The 23,095-nt window shown below is 46.4% G+C and overlaps 1 protein-coding gene across 1 annotated transcript in view; it reads right to left on the reverse strand.

Annotated features, from left to right (window-relative positions):
- The window catches only part of ptprt (protein tyrosine phosphatase receptor type T), a 301,390-nt gene that overhangs the window by 219,178 nt on the left and 59,117 nt on the right, over positions 1-23,095 (reverse strand). The gene's annotated exons all lie outside the window — the stretch shown is intronic.

Consider the following 23,095-nt stretch of genomic DNA (forward strand, 5'->3'; position numbering starts at 1 on the left):
CGACGTCTTCGGAGCGAACGTACGCACGCCGCGGCACGCTGGCGCGCAGTAATCCGAGCGGCTCTTTAACGCACCGCTGCGCGGAAACGACCTTGTTTTCTTTCAATAAACACATTCTGTATTTCAAACTGCCCAATGGCCCAGAAAAAGATACTCCATAAAGCTCCTAAAAAATGAAAAACGTGCCTTTTCATTTTTTTTTTTAGCTTACTCTCGGCTGTGTTTTTATGGTTTTGTTGTGATTGAGTTGTGTGTTGCACCACAGAGTAATGTATAGACTGACACACTGGGCACGTGTTTCTGAAGTACACACATCTAGCACAATTAAAGGGCCAGGTGACGAACCACTGAGGATCCAACAATTATCATGCGCATTCGAAACACTCAGTGAGAAGCCAGCGATGAATTTATATGATGATAGGGAGATCATTTTAGAGTCAACATTCAATGTACCACACATGCAAAGCACAGAAAATAATTGTACATAAGTCATGCTCGATGAATAGAAGGCATTTACCACGAAATGTAGAACTGAAAATGTATGCCAATTACACTGAACATCGCAAATGATAATTGCTTAGTATGTCCTGCCCTATTCTTGCTTAGAGTGCAAGAGTGCTTGCACATGGAATTCTTTCATAGATCAAGATCTAGATGATCAAAAACACATTCCAGACATCCTATTCAAGTCAAAAGGTCAAAGTAATATTTTTATTTTTATATTTAGTCTATCAAAAAGCACTGCATGCACGGCACATTTAACTGAACGTAACAGGCTTTTAGAAATCTGCTTTGTGAGGGGCATTGACTTGTGTACAATAATCTGCTGAAAACATCCAGCGGGATTCGTCTGCAGATAATTCACTGCCTGTTATGCATTAAGTGAGAGGCAAAACTCTGACTATGTATTCAGAAAGCAGCCAATCATCAACCACCTTTTAAATTCCCAGATACTGGCTATGCAAACAATAACAACCTTCCTGCTCGTGGACCTGTTTTACTTATTTATTGTCTAAAAATAAGTATGTCATTACAGACCATAATTGAAGTTACAGTGAAGAAACAAAATATTTTTACTGGGGTAATTGATGAATGTGCTTTCTGATGAGCTGAATGTCACAATGTATTTAGTGAAAATTGGAATTTATATTTATGTTCTGTCTCATCATCTGAATAGTTGGCTATGGTCTGTATTTAATTTGTCAGAACCAAATGTTTCATCTGTTTTGATGTCTTTGCCATACCTCCTCTTTATTGTTCTGTCCTTATCTAGCACTGAGGGTAAAGACTCACTATTCTGTCCTTCTCTAACACTGAGGGTAAAGACTCACTGTTCTGTCCTTCTCTAACACTGAGGGTAAAGCCTCACTGTTCTGTCCTTCTCTAACACTGAGGGTAAAGCCTCACTGTTCTGTCCTTCTCTAACACTGAGGGTAAAGCCACACTGTTCTGTCATTCTCTAAAACTGAGGATAAAACCCCACTGTTCTGTCATTCTCTAACACTGAGGGTGAAGCCTCACTGTTCTGTCTTTCTCTAACACTGAAGGTAAAGCCTCACTGTTCTGTCCTTCTCTAACACTGAGGGTAAAGACTCACTGTTCTGTCCGTCTCTAACACTGAGGGTAAAGCATCACTGTTCTGTCATTCTCTAACACTGAGGGTAAAGCATCACTGTTCTGTCCTTCTCTAACGCTGAGGGTAAAGCCACACTGTTCTGTCCTTCTCTAACACTGCTCTGGGTCTCTAGGTAGAGCAGCATGCACCTACCGATCCAAGCAGAGCAATAAGCAGTGATGCTGAACTCTGTAACGTGTACCGACTCTCCCCCCTGAACTCTCCTCATCGATAACGCTTCCGTGCATCTCGCCCCCGCATCGACACTGCCGACGAGACGCCCGCCGTCAGCCACAAACCCACCCCCTCCGCCCCTTCACCAGCGAGGTACCTGGTGCTCCACGCGGCGTCTAATGACATCACTTCCTCGCCGCTTCCGTTCAAAAGCTTCCACGATCCCACATGTCCCCCCAGCGGATCACTTTAAGATGCAAGATGCTAAGACGGGGAGAAACGCGTGCAGCCCACGCACGCACCAGAGTGCAGCCCACGCACGCACCAGAGTGCAGCCCACGCACGCACCAGAGTGCAGCCCACGCACGCACCAGAGTGCAGCCCACGCATGCACCAGAGTGCAGCCCACGCATGCACCAGAGTGCAGCCCCCGCATGCACCAGAGTGCAGCCCCCGCATGCACCAGAGTGCAGCCCACGCATGCACCAGAGTGCAGCCCACGCATGCACCAGAGTGCAGCCCACGCATGCACCAGAGTGCAGCCCACGCACGCGCCAGAGTGCAGCCCACGCACGCACCAGAGTGCAGCCCACGCGTGCACCAGAGTGCAGCCCACGCACGCACCAGAGTGCAGCCCACGCACGCACCAGAGTGCAGCCCACGCACGCACCAGAGTGCAGCCCACGCATGCACCAGACTGCAGCCCACGCACGCACCAGAGTGCAGCCCACGCACGCACCAGAGTGCAGCCCACGCACGCACCAGAGTGCAGCCCACGCGTGCACCAGAGTGCAGCCCACGCACGCACCAGAGTGCAGCCCACGCATGCACCAGAGTGCAGCCCACGCACGCACCAGAGTGCAGCCCACGCACGCACCAGAGTGCAGCCCACGCATGCACCAGAGTGCAGCCCACGCATGCGCCAGAGTGCAGCCCACGCGTGCACCAGAGTGCAGCCCACGTGGAAATGGCACTTCACATTCACAGCTCCTCAAGTCCGATACTATTTCATTTCCGTCGTGCGCCATTAAATACACACAAGTACAATATTCCATTTATTTGTTGAATATATTTATTGGTTGACCCAATATAAATACATGGCCCTGACTGTATGGACCTCATAATAGGCGGCAAGGAACACAAAGATGAACCGCTGACCTTAATGTGAAAATGGAAAGAAAAAGCAAAAAAAAAAAAAACCAGTAGAACAAAAACAACAAGATATCATTCATTCAGGTCTCATGCACCTCCAGGGCGTATAAAAGGGGGTGAAAAAAAAACCCAGCCGGAGCAAAAGAACCCTCTAGACTGTGCGGCACGGAGAGATTCCAATTTATCACCCGGGCTTCAGGCACATAAGGGCCACAGACTCTTTCATTCTGCTCGAGGAATGGGGCCGGCTCGCTTTTGTTTTTCGACAAACACATATCTCCCACTCATCCCCCCCCCCCCCCCCAATCCCCCCTACTCCCCAAGGGTGCAAATCTCGGTCCTGTAAAGCGTAGAGACGCCCACTCCGAACGGAACCCGTGCGAGAAGCTGCAATTCAGGCGGTGGGTGGGACGGGTGAGGTGCGGGGGGTGGGACGGGGGTGGGGGGGGTGTGGGCGGGGCGGGGTGGCAGCAGAGACGCCATGGTTCTGGAGTTGAGTTTCCATTACATTTTTTGAGCAGGGTAATCTATGCATTTTTTTTTTTTAAATGTATTTATTTATTTACTTTACACTTTATCATATTTTTTTTTATGTATTTACACCAAACCATAAAATTGCTTTAATTGCCAAGGATGCCACTTAGTTACACAGAAGTGCAGTGGTGGGTTTCCAATTTAGAGTTTCATCTTGTTGTTGATGGTTTTTTTTGCATTGAAACAAGGCGATAGAAAGCAAAAACGAATCTCGCAGAGAGACCTTGAATGCGTATGTATTTGCATGCATTAACCATAAACACTCTTTGTGGAATCATCCTTGTGGCCGGCCCTGCGCGGTTTCTGCATTTGAAGTACGGCCCACGCCGTCGTGTTCAGAATTTCGCTTTCGGTTTTCAGTCTCGATTTTGAACTCCGAATGAACGCGCTCATCAAAAACTTACTCGGTCTCCCCAACTATGCCCCTGGGGTACGCGGGTAGCAGAGATGCGGAGAGGTCGTCCGCGGAGGAACCGCGAGCAAAGGCGCGCTGTCGTAGGATCGACGCTGCCTCGCTAGGCACAGAGAGGAGATGGGGAGGAGAGAGGGAGAGAATGGGAAAGAGAGAGAGAGAAAGAAAGAGAGGGGGGAAGAAAGGGAGAGAGAGAAATGGAGAGGGAGGGAGAGAGAGAGAGAGGGGGAGAAAGGGAGAGAGAGAAATGGAGAGGGAGGGAGAGAGAGAGAGAGAGAGAGAGAGGGGGGAAGAAAGGGAGAGAGAGAAATGGAGAGGGAGGGAGAGAGAGAGGGGGGGAAGAAAGGGAGAGAGAGAAATGGAGAGGGAGGGAGGGAGGGAGAGAGGGCGTTCCCTGTGAGATAAATCACCCCGTCCCTGTAAAATAAATGTAAAACTGTAATAAAGCGCAATATTGTTCACGCGTCCGTGATTTACGTCGCTCTGAATTAAACATTAGATCCGAGCTCGCGGTTTTGATTCACGGCGGACGGCAGCCGCCCTGTTTCCATATTGACTTTTTATGATTGCTGTACATTTTTTTCATGGGCCCTAATAAAAAAAAATAAAAAAAGCGTTGAGGGGGTAATTGGGTTTTTAACGGGCGTTCGTAGCCACGCCGCGCCGCGCCGGGCGCCGCCTGCTAACCGCCCCCCCTTTAAAAGACACGCACTCTCCCCGCGCGGTTCTGACACATAAAGCAGCCAGATTTAAGCACCGGGGAGCCCCAGAGCTCGGTCCGGGGGTGGGGGGGGGGGTGGGGAGGGAGGGGCCGGGCTCGGGCAGAGGTTGTCCCGGGCTAGCCCCGCCGCTGAGCTGTGAGTCACGCCTTTAAACGCGCCTTCGGAGATCGGGCGGAAATGGCGGGAGGAGGAAGTAGCGACAGCGATGTTCCTCAGCCCAGCTCCCCCGACAGGGAGGAGGAATCGAATCCTTGCGTACGGAGCTGCGGGTCTGTGAAACACCTCCCCTCTCTCTCTCTCTCTCTCTCTCTCTCTCCCTCCATTTCCTTATTCTGATTAAACCCAGATTGCTGTAATAGAAATACCCCGCCACCCCCACCCCTCCCTTCCCGAGTGACAGGGCGGCAGGAATACTACGCTCCCGTCCTGGGGAGTCCAAAATCAGCAGTCGCTTCACAGCCACTTCACGTAACCAGGCAAGGTGAGTCAGCTGCCTACAGGCTAATTCAGTTTCCCCGCTGAGGGGCAAAGTAATCGACTGCTTTCATTTATCAATTAACTGCTCAGTTACAATGAAGACCAGCATACCCTCCAGGACCAGGGCTGGGGACCCCAGCAGACCCTGCGGCTCTCCAGGACCAGGGCCAGGGACCCCAGCAGACCCTGCAGCTCTCGACAGGCGGACAGACCTGCAGTCAGGGCAGGGGACCCCAGCAGACCCTGCAGCTCTCCAGGACCAGGGCTGGGGACCCCGATTAACCTATACCTATGAATTTAGAGGCAGGTTGGAGGATAGCCCTACTCTGTCATAATACCATGGGACCTATAATAAGCACTCAGGACATTAACACCCACAGTCAAAGAAGAAACAGGAATGGAAACGGGTCTAGACTGAAAATTACCAACATACACTCTGCACCGAAGTGTATGCACAAACCAATACACAATGACCACTGTCATGGATCCTGTATATTTTAATTGACTTGTTTGTAAATGCATAATATGCATTATGAGGCTTTATGCAGCAATAAAGCAAAACCAAAACACAAATGATGAAAGAGGTATGTAACCATGCAGCCTGGATCTCCCTTCAGAGTCATTCACCATCTCATAACCAATAAAATCACAAATCAGGAGGGAAACACAAAACTCACCATCTCATAACCAATAAAATCACAAATCAGGAGAGAAACACAAGACTCTCCATCTCATAGCCAACAGAATCAGGAGAGAAACTCAAGACTCTCCATCTCATAGCCAACAAAATCAGCAGAGAAACTCAAGACTCTCCATCTCATAGCCAACAGAATCAGGAGAGAAACTCAAGACTCTCCATCTCATAGCCAACAAAATCAGCAGAGAAACTCAAGACTCTCCATCTCATAGCCAACAGAATCACAAATCAGGAGAGGAAACTCTGCTGGGAACGACAGATCACAAAGGGAGACCCACTCCCAGTCTGAACCAGAGACGTGATCACATCGGGATTGGAGCCTGGCGCGGAGGGGTAACGAGGGCACGGCCCCGACTGACGGGTAAGCAGGCGGAGCCTCGGCGAAGGCCACGGAGGGGTCCGAATTCCCGCGCGAACAAAAAAGAGCGCTCGGGCGGAACGGCGACGTCATTCCCGCCGGCGAGCTGAGCTTTCCCGCCGCGGCAGGGGGGACGCCGAGCGGAGGGCCCGGTCGGAGGCGGGCGCCCCAGCTCTCTTTGTCGCCGCCCCCTTTCTCGCCGCAAGCGGGGCGGCGGCGGACCCCGCGGCCCAGAAGGAGCCGGTGACGAGGGGCGGAGTCATCGCACTGTCTGAGGGAAGGAGGGAGGAGGGCCGGAGGGGAGAGGAAAACACAATGAAATGTACCTTTTCCAAAATGCAGAATACCTCGCAAATAAAACTGTTGATGAACTACAAGCAAAATGGTGGAGGCTGCTTTGACCGCATTACACATGAAATACATACACAGAACACATACGCTTAAAATACTGCTCATCACTGAAAGCAGCGGAACAGTGTGCAGGAAAAGCCACCTCTCTCTGTTAATTTATGAGGTGAGGAAGCTGCTCAAATGCTGTTCCTCTCTCTGCGTTAATTTCTCAGAGATGAAAAGCTGCTCAAATGCTGTTCCTCTCTCTGTTCATTTCTCAGAGATGAAAAGCTGCTCGAATGCTGTTCCTCTCTCTGTGTTAATTTCTCAGAGATGAAAAGCTGCTCAAACGCTGCTCCTCTCTCTGTGTTAATTTCTCGGAGATGAGGAAGCTGCTCTAACGCTGTTCCTCTCTCTCTGTTAATTTCTCAGCGATGAAAGAGCTCGGATGCTGTCTCTCTCGTTATCCAGATGCACCAAGCGTAGCCGCGATGCTTGTTTCCTCTACCTCTATCTGTTAAATTCTCAAGAATGCAGTAAGCTGTCTATTAATTTTCTGTATCCTTACTTTGTAAGTTATCTCAAAGGATAGATAAAGGCCTGCATTCGAACGGTGCTCCCACATCAGTTGTGTAATTTCTCTAGAAATGAAAAAGCTTTCTTCAAATGAATGTCTGCATGCTCATTCATTCAGTGATAATTTATCTAGGCGATGAGCACAAGCAGGGGCTGATAACGCAGAGGTGAACTGTCTGACATCCGAGCAGGGGCCTCCAGCATGAGGACAGTGGTCCTTCAGTTTAAGCCACTTACACAGGCTCGTATGTCACATTAGCTAGGTAAATCACTAGCGCTTAAAATTAACTTCAGTCCCAAACTCTATTTGGAATATTTTTATGTTTACTTAGTTAATCCATTGTTTTTTCATCTATCTGGTATAGCATTTGCTGTAAAAATAAATATATCTAATGCGCGGCAGCGGGGGGTGTAATACTATTCCACGGGTATACCAACAATAGCTTGTATGGTAATTGATTCTTATTGTTTTTATATAAATCCAAAAATGCCTTTTACTTCAAACATCAATTGTAAATTTGCTGTTCAATTACTTCCAGACTGATATTTATCCCATATGGCGTAAACTCACTATCAAGCAGAATGAAGACTGGATGATAAAATGTAAAGGGGGAATTCTTCCTGACATCTGTAGGAAGTCAAGGTGCTGAGAACCATGCAGGCCAGTAAATGGGGTCCATAGTTCGGCCTTTCGGGAATGTTAAGTCAGTTTACGCAGTTGCTGGATACTTAGATTAGATTTTAGGTAAAAAGAGGAGCTTGTAGATGGTAATGGCTCGTCTCCTCATATGTATCTAATGTTTTGAGTCTAGAGGGCTAGAATCGGCCTGTTCTCACCATTAATGTTTCTATGTTCTGTAGTTCTAGATGGTCCAGAAGATGCCTGTTACTACTACATAGTATCAGCTCTTATGTTCAAGATGCAGGCTGAATGGCACTGTTCGCCATCATTGATTGATTATTGAAAAATGTTCTTATGTTCAAGCATGTGCGTAATGGCGTTTCACCAATATGTATTCTTATGTTTATGTGCTCAAGCTGCCCCAATGGTCCTGTCTTTCTCTCAGAGAAGTTTTTAGTTCAGACTTTCTAGATGGGTGAATGGCACTGTTCCTCAATTGTATTCTATGTTCTGTATGTTCTAGATGGGCTGAATGGCCTGTTCTCCTCATTATGTATTCTTATGTTCTTATGTTCTAGATGTGCTGAATGGCCTGTTCTCCTCATTATGTATTCTTATGTTCTTATGTTCTAGATGGGCTGAATGGCCTGTTCTCCTCATTATGTATTCTTATGTTCTTATGTTCTAGATGTACTGAATGGCCTGTTCTCCTCAGTATGTGTTCTTATGTTCTTATGTTCTCCTGTACTTGGCTGAAGAGAGAACTGTTGTTTGATTGACAGACGCAGAGTTTGTGAGAGAGGCAGCGCTGGGCGAGGTGTCGACAGGGTTGGCCAGCAGGGGCACGGAGAGCAGCAGCACAGCCAGACAGCTGGCAGACCGCCCCGCCAATCACCGCAAGACAGAACGGTCCGACAAGCCACGCCCACTGAGGCCTGACTGACGAGCAGCGGCCGCCTCCTCATTGGCTGAGCCGAGGGGAGGCTGTGAACACACGGCACGCTCAAGCACTGACAACGGACAGGGCATCCGACCCGCGAGCAAAACCACGTTGACAGACCTTACATGCGCGTAAGCACAAAGCTCTTCACTATTATTGTGTACATTACTGTTGTACATGGTACCAACCAGGGGTTTGCACAGACATTTTGAGGGGCAGGGGCTCAAGCCAACCCCCCCCCCCCCCCAACACACTACATCATGACATTGCGAACTACACTACACCATGAAAACTCACCCCTCTTACACATGCACGCACACACATACACACACAGACTTGTGCGCATAATGTACATGGATGAAAAATTCCAGCTGAATGTTCTGTTGATAGGTGACGTTAGCGTCACGTCACTCATGCGATAAGAGCAGCTGCTGCCCCTGTTGGCCTATCATCTGACATTTTCATTTCACAATGACCACGGCGATCTAATTGGGTTTAATAACAGTAATCATAATTATAACAATAGCAGCAGCAACAACACAACAACAATAATTATAATAATAGTATTTATTTATTTGGTCCAGAGGGGCATTTCAGCCAAGGAGGACAAAGGGGTAGCGGCTCGAGCCACTGTAGCCACCCCCCTCTGCACGTCCCTGGTACTAACCTACAGACTGATGATGTCACTGACTTCAACTGTCACTGTGTTAGGTCCTTGACTCCACTCACCACTCACCACTCCTCAGCTTCCACACCACTCTGTGTTAGGAGATCCTCTGTGTGATCTCCCACACATTCACTCACTCACTCACTCACTCATGCTCTCACACACCCACTCTCGCCTACATTAGGAGATCCTCTGTGTGATCTCTCACACATTCACTGAATCACTGACTCGCTGGCCCACTCACTCACTCACTCACTCACTCACTCTCACTCAGTCTCTGACTCTCTGACTCACTCAGCTATAAAGAGTGAACAAACTGTTCCACTAAACCCTGAGCCGATGCTTTTCTCCTGTAGCCTCTGCTCGGTCAGCCAGGATGTGCCCTCTCTCACAGGCAGGCTGAAAGCACAGGCACAGCTATTCTGTCGCTAACACTCTTCTTCTGTGGTATTTGAGTGCCTGCAACCCGATAGAATCACCCGGCTCTGCCACAGACTTTCTTTCACCGACAATCTTTCACGCTCTCGTATTCTAATCCCGATATCGGCAAAAAAGCACTTCAAAAACGAGAAGAGGCCGTGATACAGAAGTGTAATGCGCAGCCCAGCACAGCCGGGCCCTCTGGCTAATCCCAAATAGTGAGGTGGAACAACACAGCACACTGCAGATGAGGTCCAGGCGCTACTCCGATGGTTGAGAGATAATCACCCGTTGGAAGAGACAGCCTGAGCTGCTAACTGCGAAATCAAATGGCCTCTAGGCTTTAAAAAAAAAAATCAAAATAAAAAGCACCTCAAAGTCCATAAAGATAGGCTCTGACAAGGTCTGTTTCCGGAGGTATGTTCTCCTCATGAGCGGCACGGTGGTGCAGCGGGCAGCGCTGTCGCCTCACAGCGAGAAGGCCTGGGATCGAGTGCCGGCCTGGGCCTTTCTGTGTGGAGACCGCATGTTCTCCCCCCGTGTCTGCGTGGGTTTCCTCCGGGTACTCCGGTTCCCAACCACAGTCTCAAGGCGTGCAGGTAGGCTAATTAGAGACTCTAAATTGCCCATAGGTATGAGTGTGTGAGTGCCCTGTGATTGATAGATTGACGGCCTGTCCAGGGTGTATTCCTGCCACTTGCCCAATGCATGCTGGGAAAGGCTCCAGCACCCCCCTGCAACCCTGACCAATATAAGAAGGTATAGAAAATCGATGGATGGATGGATGGATGTTCTCCTGATAGCAGGCTCCTTATAGAGGTATGTTCTCCTCCAACCGCTCTCCTTATGGAGGCATGATCTCTTCATAATGGTCTCCTTTCTTCCTCCCCATGAGCACTGTTAAATACACAGCGGGGCTCTGCGTGTCCTGAATGTTCTGTTAGCCCGCCTCCTCCTCAACACTGCGGGGGGCAGCCCCACGCATTCCTCTCCCCTCCCTCTCTCTCCCTCTCCCTCGCTCCCTTTCCCATCCACCCCCCCACCCCCTCCTCACAATGGACCATGGAAACCCCCTGTTACAGGACAAACACAAGCCCTGGATGGGATTCTGCAGAGATGTGGAAACAGCAGGATCGTCTGCAGTGATGAGCCCCTCAGCACGGCACAGCAGGACGACGCTCAGACAGGTTGTGTTCAGAGCAGCATGTTCAGACAGAGCTCCATGGCAACAGGCTGTGTTCAGAGCAGCGTGTTCAGACTCTCTGTGTTCAGAGGAGCGTGTTCAGGCAGAGCTCCATGGCGACAGACTGTGTTCAGAGCAGCGTGTTCAGACTCTCTGTGTTCAGAGCAGCGTGTTCAGACTCTCTGTGTTCAGAGGAGCGTGTTCAGACTCTCTGTGTTCAGAGGAGTGTGTTCAGACAGAGCCCCATGGCAACAGACTGTGTTCAGAGGAGAGTGTTCAGGCAGAGCTCCATGCCGACAGGCTGTGTTCAGAGGAGAGTGTTCAGACAGAGCTCCATGGCAACAGACTGTGTTCAGAGGAGCGTGTTCAGGCAGAGCTCCATGGTGACAGGCTGTGTTCAGAGTGAGTTCAGGCAGAGCTCCTATCAGTTATGCTGCCTTATCTGGGTTGTTTTTCTCTTTAGTTTTCGTAACAAGGGCTTTTCTGCTAATGTCGAGTAAAACAGAGGGAACTGTAAAAGTCATGATAAAAAATATAAACTCTTACAGCAATAAAATAAAGTTTTAAAGCCTCAGAGCTTGGAGTGTAACATGTTTGTAGAAAAGAAGACAAGTGTAAGTACACTTAAGCCAAGTGCAGGAGGCGGGAGCCTCTGAGGGAAATCTATATCCTCCATTAAAGAGCGCTTTTAATGTGCTATAATAAATCCATTTTCCACACAAGCCAAGAAAAGAGCCCCAAAATGGCCCCCTTTTCTCCCCAAACAGGCAACGAAAGGTTCACGGATGTGCTCTCCTGCACGCGGAGCTGAGCAGGCTCGAGGCATTCATTCAATCTGCCCGTCTGATCACGCGGTCCGCGATTAGCCCTGTTGGCTAAAGCTCCCCGGGAAACGCTGGCGATTCACAAGGACGAAAGGAAAGAGAGGCACTCAGGACACCGTGACCATAGGAACACAGCCATGGGTGATAAATCATCACCGAAACATCAGGTATAATAATAATAATAATAATAATAGGCATATAAGGCAATAAAGAAGCTTTAATATAAAATGCATGGTAAGCAAACATGACTATAGCAAGGGAGGTAATACTACAATCAAATAAGGCAAAGTTACAGTCAAATAAGGCAAAGTTACAAATATGGCAAAGTAACAATAAAAAAGGAAAAGTTATAATCAAATAAGTGCCACCATCAAGGTGATTGTCTGAGGTATGGGTACAGTCTGCTCTTACACTAAGTGTAGCTAAAGTAGGGCTCAGTTTGGGGATACAGTCTGATATTTAGTATAGGGAAAGCAATGCTCAGTTTGTGGGTACAGTCTGTTATTTAGTGCAGGTAAAGCAGGGCTCAGTTTGGGGGTACAGTCTGAAATTTAGTGCAGGTAAACCACTGCTCAGTTTCGGGGTACAGTCCGATGTTTAGTAAAGGTAAAGCAGGGTTCAGTTTTGGGGTACAGTCTGATATTTAGTGCAGGTAAAACACTGCTCAGTTTCGGGGTACAGTCCGATGTTTAGTGCAGGTAAAGCAGGGTTCAGTTTTGGGGTACAGTCTGATATGTAAGGCAGGTAAAGCAGAGCTGAATCTGGGGGTACAGTCTGATAATATTTAAGGCAGGTAAAGCAGAGCTGAATTTGGCAGTCTCTCTACGGTCAGCCTCACAACACAACCAATCCTTCCTCCATGGCAAACACTCCCCCCCCCTCTCCAGCCTCCAGGGAGCAGCCAGAGGTCTTGTACACAAAGCTCATATGTCCTTCATCCCAGCTACCTCTCAATTACCCCTCTCTTTTCCACTACTCCTCTCATCTCCCTCTCACAGCAGGCTGAGAGAGAGGGAGAGAGAGAGACAGAGAGAGAGAGAGAGACAGAGAGAACGAGACAGAAAGCACCACTATCCACTGCAAGTAACCACCCAACAAACACCATTGTAAACATAAATGGTATGTGTTTCCCGATCAGCTTGCAAGTATTATAATTATAGTTAATAAAGAAATCCTTTCAATAGCTTTTTGTGTTCCCTTCTATTTGAAATTATTTGTTTTCTCTTATATAATGCCTCGGAAATATTTACTGTATGTATTTCATGTCAATAAAGCATATTGAATAGAAAAATGGAATTGAATGAGACAAAGTGAGAGAGAGAGAGAGAGAGATAGGCAGAGGGAGATAGAGAGAGAGGACACTCTTTTCTCTGCAAGGGGTTATGGGATATCAGGACTCTGTCTGACCTCGCCCCTCAGTCAGAACTCTGTGTTTGAGGGTTCGTGTTGAGTAGTTTGAAAAGAAAGGGTCTCTATACTGTATATGAGTGTTTGTGTTGTGCAGTTTGTAATGGAAGGGTTTGTGTATGAGGGTTTGTGTTGTGTAGTTTGTAATGGAAGGGTTTGTGTACGTGTAGGGTTTGTGTATGACGGTTTGTACTGTTTTGGAATACTGGTATACAGGAGACCAGTAAAAATATGATCTTGCGAGGGCTTAGTCTGAAACACCAGATGTTTTTGCTGATTGCCACGCTACTGGCCTCTTCAGTCCTGGTTCATAATGCTGCCCAGGCAGCTGTGATGCGTTATCACCAGAGAAAACTCTGATAAGTCATTTCTTTGATAAGTCCGGTGTTCGTAGCCAACCTAGCGTCACCGCCACGCAGCAACTTTTCTGCGTTTGCAGCAGCTACACGTCAGCAGCAGGCTCGGATTTGTCCATTACGCCGCCCGGTGTTCGCTTCCGTCGAAGCGAGTCGCACCGGATGCGGAGCGTCCGCGTCGCGGGAGCGGGGGGCGGAGCCCACTTCCTGTCGGAGCCCGTGATAGCGCGTCACCGCCGTTAGCCAAGCTGTGGTCGGGCGCTAAGCGCGCGCTCGCCCGGCGGTGCTTCGCTTCCGCTACGTGAACGCGTAGGCCGGCGTAGTTCCGGCCGAACGTGAGAAAAACTGCCATTTTCGTTCTTCTCGCAGCTGTGAGGGATTCAATTTACGGTTCCTGCGTCGTCAGCCGTAGACCCGCCCTCCACGTTCAGGCCAGAGGCCTGCGTCCTTCTTGTCCTCTTCCTAGGCCCGTTTAGAGGCAGAATCAGACCCGCAATGTGATAACCCTTTACTTGGAACGTCACTTCATCAACTTCATCAGGTTTTGAGGCTGCCGAAAAGGTTGAAATAATAAGAATGAAAATGACAGGGACAGCGGAGCGGGAAGCTTCAAAGTCTCTCAGCCAGAACACAGCCGCCACCCATTCAGTTAGATGCGCAGTCCCGCTTTCTTTCTCAGAGTCTTTTATTCTACCGTTTCAGGAGCCTCACGGAGCACGTCTGTCAATCACAAGTTGTCATGGCGACCCGGCGGAGACGCAGTGCCGAGGACACTGCAGAATAGCGCACTAGCGAACGCCAAAGTAGCAGCCTACTTGACGGGCACTAGTTTGGCACAGTCGGGCTATGCCTGTCCTTGGCACAGGCCTCGTTCCTCGCTTTGTTCCCATTGTGACCAGCCCCACAGCCAAGGCTAGCCCCGCGGTCCTCATTCACTTAAGTGCAGCAGTTGACTATATCAATCACAGTCTTCACCCAGAGCCTCTGACATTTGCTGTATTTGCTGTGGCTTATAAAACGTTTCAGATTTAATTACGGAGGCTAAATGGAGCCATTCTTACTGGTGACATGTGCCCAGGGCATCGTGCGATATTAAAAATTATTACAGAATTTTTTTTTGCTGAGGGAGCTAAGCTCAGAGTAAAAGATGAAGGTGTCTTTTTTTTCCGCAGCGACTGGCTGAGCCAGAAAGATTATTCCCGGTCGCTAATTTAAAGAGGATTTATTTCGAGAAAAGGGATGAACTGAATTGATATTTTTAGGTTTTGCGCAAAAACGCCAAAACGCGACACAAAAGATTTGGATTTGGAAACCAAGCCCGTCTGGCAGCCGCTCAACGGTAGCAGAAAAAAAAACGAAAAAGCAGGTCCCTTACCCGACGCTCGCCATCAAAAGCCTCGCTGTAAAAAAACCTCACTGTGGCTCGGCCAGAAAAATCTACCTATAGCGTTAGGCTGGCCTCCTTATACAGCCTTAACAACATGGGGTATCACACAAGGTAGCCAATTTTGGGGACTTTCATACCTATCGGTCAGCATTTACTGATGCTGGCTAGCATTTCTATAACTGCGCCATATTCTGTAACTACTTATTCCCCAGATGGTCTAGTCTAGTAGAGTACGATAAGGTCGTTCTAAAAATGCAGTGTAATAGTTTTTCTGCCCATTCTAGCTCTTCATATCTATCCGTAAAATATCTTCTGTTTTTCAGCCTGTGTTCCAGCCGTCAGAAGGGTGTTTAAAACTGGAAAGTGGACTGAACGTCCTTCCATCAGCGTTAAGTCTCTTTGTGTCACACACAAAGAAGCTATGTACTCACAGAAGAAATGTGCAGGGTCCCTTCAGAGGTCAGAGGTCACACGGTTCAGGATATATAAAAGGCCATCCCCAGTGAAGTGTAGCGACTCTCCACTTTTCTCTTGATGCTATCCTGTTCTTTTCCTTTCTTTTGCTTTAACTGCACTGTGTTCACTCTCTACCTCCGTGTGTCGTTCATGCTGCCATGTGGATGGTACAGCATCTTTCATTGAAGGATAATAAATCAAATCTTGCATCTTGAATTTTGAATCTTGAATCTTGAGTTTCGGTGACAAAGGCCATTGGTCAGGTATGGAGTCTGTGGCCCCATTTAAAGTGTGATTGGCTTAAATCCTGGCATGTTTACAGAGTACATGCATTACTGTAAGTTCAGGGTGAGCCTCCTAGGCTCCAGAATGTGTTGACTGGCACTATGCTCCTAAACAGGTATCAGTTATCAGTGCAAGTAACATGAGTATGTATCACTCCACTCAGTCTCTACTGTGCCAGAAAAACCAGTAAACAGTGATCTACCCTGTGCTTTAGAGAGACTGTGCAAGCAAAACCAGTAAACAGTGATCTACCCTGTGCTTCAGAGAGACTGTGCAAGCAAAACCAGTAAACAGTGATCTACCCTGTGCTTTAGAGAGACTGTGCAAGCAAAACCAGTAAACAGTGATCTACCCTGTGCATTAGAAAGACTGTACAAGCAAAACCAGTAAACAGTGATCTACCCTGTGCATTAGAAAGACTGTACAAGCAAAACCAGTAAACAGTGATCTACCCTGTGCATTAGAAAGACTGTACAAGCAAAACCAGTAAACAGTGATCTACCCTGTGCATTAGAAAGACTGTACAAGCAAAACCAGTAAACAGTGATCTACCCTGTGCATTAGAAAGACTGTACAAGCAAAACCAGTAAACAGTGATCTACCCTGTGCATTAGAAAGACTGTACAAGCAAAACCAGTAAACAGTGATCTACCCTGTGCTTTAGAGAGACTGTGCCAGCAAAACCACTGTGCTTTAGAGACACTGTTGAGACATTGTTGAGACTAAGAGTCTCACACACACACACACACACACACACACACACACACACACACAGGGTCTACCACCCCCTCCCTCCCCTCCTCCAGCTGCACAGAAATCAGGAGCACAATCAATCCTGCCGCACACAAGTGCACTCAAATCATCACCCAGAACAAAACAGAGAGCGGCTATTTAACCCCCTTACCCTCATCAGCCCATGCTCCGGGGCCCCTAACGTGGCGGCGCGCGGGTAGCCTGTAATTCCGCCGCCCGTCGCTAATTCCAGGGCTCCGCCGGGGAGACAGGCCGCGGGTACAGCTTCCCAGCGTGCGTCTCGTCAAAACGACGGACGATTTCAGACGCATTCAATTGATTGGTTTTGATTTGTTTTTCAGCCAGAGCAGGGACTAGTGTGAGGGGAGTTGGGGGGGGGGGGGGTGGGAGGGGGCGGGGGGAGGGGGGGTGGCTTAATGAACTTGGAAACCGGTAGACTTGTTAAGGAAAGACGGAGTCTGTAAACGGCGATTCGGCAGAAAACAGCAGCTGGGTTAGCATTCTCAGTCCGCTAGGCCCCGCGCACGCTCTGATGCTAATCAAAACGCAGGACACGCGCAGGCCTGGACAAACGCTAGCTTTAAACTACAGACCAGAGTACAGCGCAGCAGCTCTATACTGTTCACTATATCTCACTGAAATTGAATATACTGCAATATATTATCATTTTAAAATAGTTCAAAATATATGGGCAAATATACAAATTATGGCTACTTATTGCACTATACTCATTTTAAATGCATTGTGGTGAAATATCTGAACATGAGATTATACTTCCCATAATTCCACATTTCCAGTATATTGCAGTAAGGCCGCCTCCCAGGATGGTTGGACGTTTGGACGAATACATTCGCCGGTTTTTTGACGATTTGAAGTCCTTTATTTATTTATTTTTTTTTTGCTGTGACCAGCGGCGAGCATAAACCACTCTGTGGGTCTGCTGGTCTCTGTAGGCCGGTCCGCTCGACCAAAGTGCTCAAGCTGAACCTCCCGGGCGCGAGCACACGTGAACACGTGGCGTTGACACTGCGGATTGGGCGAGACGCTGCAGTCTAACCTAACTACTGTGCACGTGCGCACGCTTGAACCAGACTCTGAAAAGCACAGCCCACACCAGCTGTGCTGGAGTGACAGTGAGAAAGTGGTCCGAAATTAAAAAAATTTTACTGGAATTTTGCAACCTCTACGTTAACGTATAGCTGGTTGCAGGAATTACAAGGACGTGCTTTTTAATAAATAAAAAAATAATTCAAAACTTAATAATTAATAATTAACCAGGTGAATAATTAAAGGACTTTCACTGTATGGCCAAAAGTATCTGGACACCCCTTGGTCTGGGGCTGTTTTTCATTGTTTTGGCTAGGCCCCTTAGTTCCAGTGAAGGCAGATCTTAATGCTACGGCATACGATCGCATTCTAGATGATTCTGTGCTTCCCCAACAGTTTTGGCAAAGGCCTTTTCCTGTTTCAGCATGACAGTACCCCTGGGCAGACAGCGAGGTCCATATAGAAACAGTTTGGTCAAAAACGTTGTGGAAGAACTTGACTGACCTACACAGAGCCCTGACCTGAACCCCATCCAACACCTTTGGGATCTATTGGAAAGCCAACTGCGAGCCAGGCCCAATCGCCCAATCAGTGCCTGACCTCACAAATGCTCTTCTGGCTGAATGGAAGCGAATCCCTGCTACAGGACTGCAGACACGCTAAGCTACTATTGCACAGAGCTACAGGACTGCAGACATGCTAAGCTACTACTGCACAGAGCTACAGGACTGCAGACATGCTAAGCTACTATTGCACAGAGCTACAGGACTGCAGACACGCTAAGCTACTATTGCACAGAGCTACAGGACTGCAGCCATGCTAAGCTACTATTGCACAGAGCTACAGGACTGCAGCCACGCTAAGCTACTATTGCACAGAGCTACAGGACTGCAGCCACGCTAAGCTACTATTGCACAGAGCTACAGGACTGCAGACACGCTAAGCACTATACTATTGCACAGACCTACAGTAAGCATTGCATAGGGAGACTGGGAGAGGCACCATGGTAAAAAGGGGCTGCACTGTAGACTGGACGCTTGGAGCTTGGAGCGCTAGCGCAGCGCTAAGAGCAGCTGCAGAGGCGGACAGAGCTTTACAGGAGAGCGTCGGCGTCACCACCTGAGCCCCGCGCCTGCTCCCTCTCAATCAGCCTCCATCGAGAGCTTCCCCCCCAAGCGCCCGCCTACCCCCCCACCCCCCACCCAAGCGCCCCGTACTCCTCTGATTAGACACAATCACATCATGCTCCTATAAATCAGGAGGCAGATGGCATTTCGCTCATTTATTTATGAGCTCTTTTTCCCCAGTGTTTTCATATCTGAGTGGCCTGCTTGTTGTGCTCGAAGTGAGCCTTTGATGTTTCTTGCATATTTTTTAATTTGGTCTTGTTTTTCTGTTTGTTGTTTATTTGAAGAAATATTCCAAACGTTCTGATTTTGGATCGCTATTAAATCAGACCCCCCCCCGCTGCCCCGCTGTCAGCATCGCGCCGAAGAGAGGCGGGAAGACTGAAGGACGTTGTGAGTTCGGAGGTGTAACAGATGCGTAACAGGGCCGTAATAGGCCTATTTCACAAGATGGCGACCAAAACCAGATGTAGGGATACTTTGTTTCCGGTTACCGTTGCTACGGACGCAAGTCCATTTCTGACAGCGAAAAATTGAGCCTAAACAGCGACGTGTGTTCTCACAGTCCCTGATAGCTCTGCCAAAGTTCACTGTCCGATGTTATCCGCATTGTCGAAGCATTGCCAGTGAACGTTAAGCAGTCTAAACTGGACAAGGGCTATAAATTCTTTTTTGAGAAGTTTATATTCGGTTATGAAGGTAAGTATAACGTTAGCTCTGGTTCACAAGAAAGCTTATTAGCTAGCTTGCTAACCACATCAAGTTAGCCGATTAAAGAGATGTTGCACTTCGACATAACATAAATTCTTTTCTGGAGGCGACTCCATTGTGTTTTCGTAGCGTGAAGCAACATCTGCTGTCCGTTAACAGCGTCTCTGTTCCTCTCGGTTGTCCCGAAAATGAATGAATAGGGAGCCTGACAACTGTGAGGAAAAGCGATTCTGTTAACGTTGATGGTCAACAGGGGAGGGAAATGCTATGTAAGTACAATGTGTTAGGCTCCACAAAATTACTTATGTTATTATACCGAAGTGAAATATCTCTGAACTAAGTTTTGTACTACCGTTACTATTTTGTGACATGCTGTTTGTGCTGTACTTGTTCTAATAAAGATTTATATTGCTTGTCAGATCGCCTGTGTAATGGTGTTCAGTTCACTACCGAGCTGTTTGTTTTCATCGCTGATAAAAACTACCCACACATTTTTAAATCAGCTGATATATCTTAAGTAGGCTTGTCGCGATGTCCGTCAGTACATTTTGTAATTACAATTAACAACTAAAATAAACGTGCATCTGCAGTTTCAACATTGAATATCCAAATATGTGCTTGCTAACAAGCTAGCTGTCTAAAATGTAATTTGCTAATCATAACATAACATATAGCTCGCTAACTGATTTTATGACATTCCAAATGTGTTTTTGACAATGTTGTCTTAATTATATAACCAAGGGCAAAGTATTCACACACATGAATTATTATTTTTTGTTTCTCAAAGAGTGGTAGAGCCTATGTTTGGTGGAACTGTCATGGCAGGCGCACTGCCGCTAGCAATCTTTCCCGAATATATAAATTCAATTCTGAATATATAAGTACAATTCCCGAATATATAAATTCAATTCCCGAATATATAAGTACAATTCTGAATATATAAATTCAATTTCTGAATATATAAATTCAATTCTGGATATATAAGTACAATTCCCGAATATATAAATTCAATTTCCGAATATATAAGTACAATTCTGAATATATAAATTCAATTTCTGAATATATAAATTCAATTCTGGATATATAAGTACAATTCCCGAATATATAAATTCAATTCCCGAATATATAAGTACAATTCTGAATATATAAATTCAATTTCTGAATATATAAATTCAATTCTGGATATATAAGTACAATTCCCGAATATATAAATTCAATTTCCGAATATATAAGTACAATTCTGAATATATAAATTCAATTTCTGAATATATAAATTCAATTCTGGATATACAAGTACAATTCCCGAATATATAAATTCAATTCGAATTATAGTACATTTGAATATATAAATTCAATTCTGATATATAATCAATTCTGGATATATAAGTACAATTCCCGAATATATAAATTCAATTTCCGAATATAAAAGTACAATTCTGAATATATAAATTCGATTACTGAATATATAAATTCAATTCTGGATATATAAGTACAATTCCCGAATATATAAATTCAATTTCCGAATATATAACTTCAATTCTGAATATATAAATTACAATTCCGAATATATATATAACTCGGTTTATAATCAGGCATATCACAAGACAGCCGTTTTTACTTTTTGAATAATTTCTTTTTTTTTCTTCATGGGCTACTGAGTGAGAAAAACAAGTTTAACATTAGCATCAGTAAAATTTGACAGTACAATCAAGGATAAGCAAACAAAAACGTTAAATAATTAAAATTTGAATGAGGCAATAATTCGGACTTCATTAAGGGGTCCTTATTTTCTTGGCATTGGGACCTTTCAAGTAGGGGCACCAAATTTCACAGGGAATGGCCCAAAGAGCTAGAGAAATAGAAAATAATCTCTTAACCAGCGAGAGTTTCATAGAAACCCTTGCTGCAGCATGCGACAGAAGACCGTGTTATGGCTCAATGGCAAGCTCCAGCGCACACCAAACTACGGAGGAAGAGGTCTGCACGCTATTTCGCCGAGGCTCTCAACCAGGCGAACGTTTCCCTGCTCCTGTTTACAACCTGAGGCAATTCTCCAAACCGCGCAAAGAGTACAGGTGAGCTGCTTAAACTATTTGAATAACTTGCGATGTTGGTGTTTGAGGTGCTTGGCTAAGTTAGCTAGCTAGATGCGTTTCCTCTTGAGTTAGCTGTATTGCCTACTGTTAAAGATATAAAATAATAAAAATATTAAATATACAAAAATATATAATTCACTGTCAACAGTTCTAGTTTTTTCCATTTTCGTACCGCACTCTAGTCTGAGTTGGCCTGCTTGAGAACGGCTAAACACGAAAACAATTCATAACAGGTAAAGATGGCTAGCGACAGTGCGCCTGCCATGACAGTTACACCAAACATAGGCCCTACCACTCTTTGAGAAACAAAAAAATAATAATTCATGTGTCTGAATACTTTGCCCTTGGTTATATAATCAAGACAACATTGTCAAAAACACGTTTGGAAACACTGTCATTGCTCATTTTAAACTGAAAGAGGAAACGCATCTAGCTAGCTAACTTAGCCAAGCACCTCAAACACCGACTTCGCGAGTTATTCAGAGTTTAAGCAGCTCATCTGTACTCTTTGCGCGGTTTGGAGAAGTGTCTCAGGTTGTAAACAGGAGCAAGGAAACGTTCGCCTGGTTGAGAGCCTCGGCGAAATAGCATGCAGACCTCTTCCTCCGTAGTTTGGTGTGCGCTGGAACTTGGAATGTCATAAAATCAGTTAGCGAGCTATATGTTATGTTATGATTAGCAAATTACATTTTAGACAGCTAGCTTGTTAGCAAGCACATATTTGGATGTTCAATGTTGAAACTGCAGATGCACGTTTATTTTAGTTAATTGTAATTACAAAATGTATTGACGGACATCGCGACAAGCCTACTTAAGATATATCAGCTGATTTAAAAATGTGTGGGTAGTTTTTATCAGCGATGAAAGAAAACAGCTCGGTAGTGAACTGAACACCATTACACAGGCGATCTGACAAGCAATATAAATCTTTATTAGAACAAGTACAGCACAAACAACATGTCACAAAATAGTAACGGTAGTACAAAACTTAATTCAGAGATATTTCACGGTATAATAACATAAGTAATTTTGTGGAGCCTAACATTGTACTTACATAGCATTTGCCTCCCCTGTTGACCGTCAATGTTAACAGAATCGCTTTTCCTCACAGTTGTCAGGCTCCCTATTCATTCATTTTCGGGACAACCGAGAGGAACAGAGACGCTGTTAAAGGACAGCAGATGTTCCTTCACGCTACGAAAACACAATGGAGTCGCCTCCAGAAAAGAATTTATGTCATGTCGAAGTGAAACATCTCTTTAATCGGCTAACTTGATGTGGTTAGCAAGCTAGCTATTTAGCTTTCTGGTGAACCAGAGCTAACGTTATACTTACCTTCATAACCGAATATAAACTTCTCAAAAAATTATTTATAGCCCTTGTCCAGTTTAGACCGCTTAACGTTCACTGGCAATGCTTCGACAATGCGGATAACATCGGACAGTGAACGTTGGCAGAGCTATCAGGGACTGAGAACACACGTCGCTGTTTAGGCTCAATTTTTCGCTGTCAGAAATGGACTTGCGTCCGTAGCAGAGACTGTAAAAAACAGGTCCGTAGCAACGGTAACCGGAAACAAAGTATCCCTACATCCGGTTTTGGTCGCCATCTTGTGAAATAGGCCTATGGAGATGTAACTGAGCCTGACAGAGCCGTAATGGAGGCGTAACAGAGCCGTAATGGAGGTATAACTGAGCTGTAATGGCGGTGTAACTGAGCGTTAATGGAGGTGTAACAGAGCCGTAATGGAGGTGTAACTGAGCCATA

Source organism: Anguilla rostrata, chromosome 13 (assembly GCF_018555375.3).
Source record: "Anguilla rostrata isolate EN2019 chromosome 13, ASM1855537v3, whole genome shotgun sequence".
Taxonomy (NCBI): Eukaryota; Metazoa; Chordata; class Actinopteri; order Anguilliformes; family Anguillidae; genus Anguilla; species Anguilla rostrata.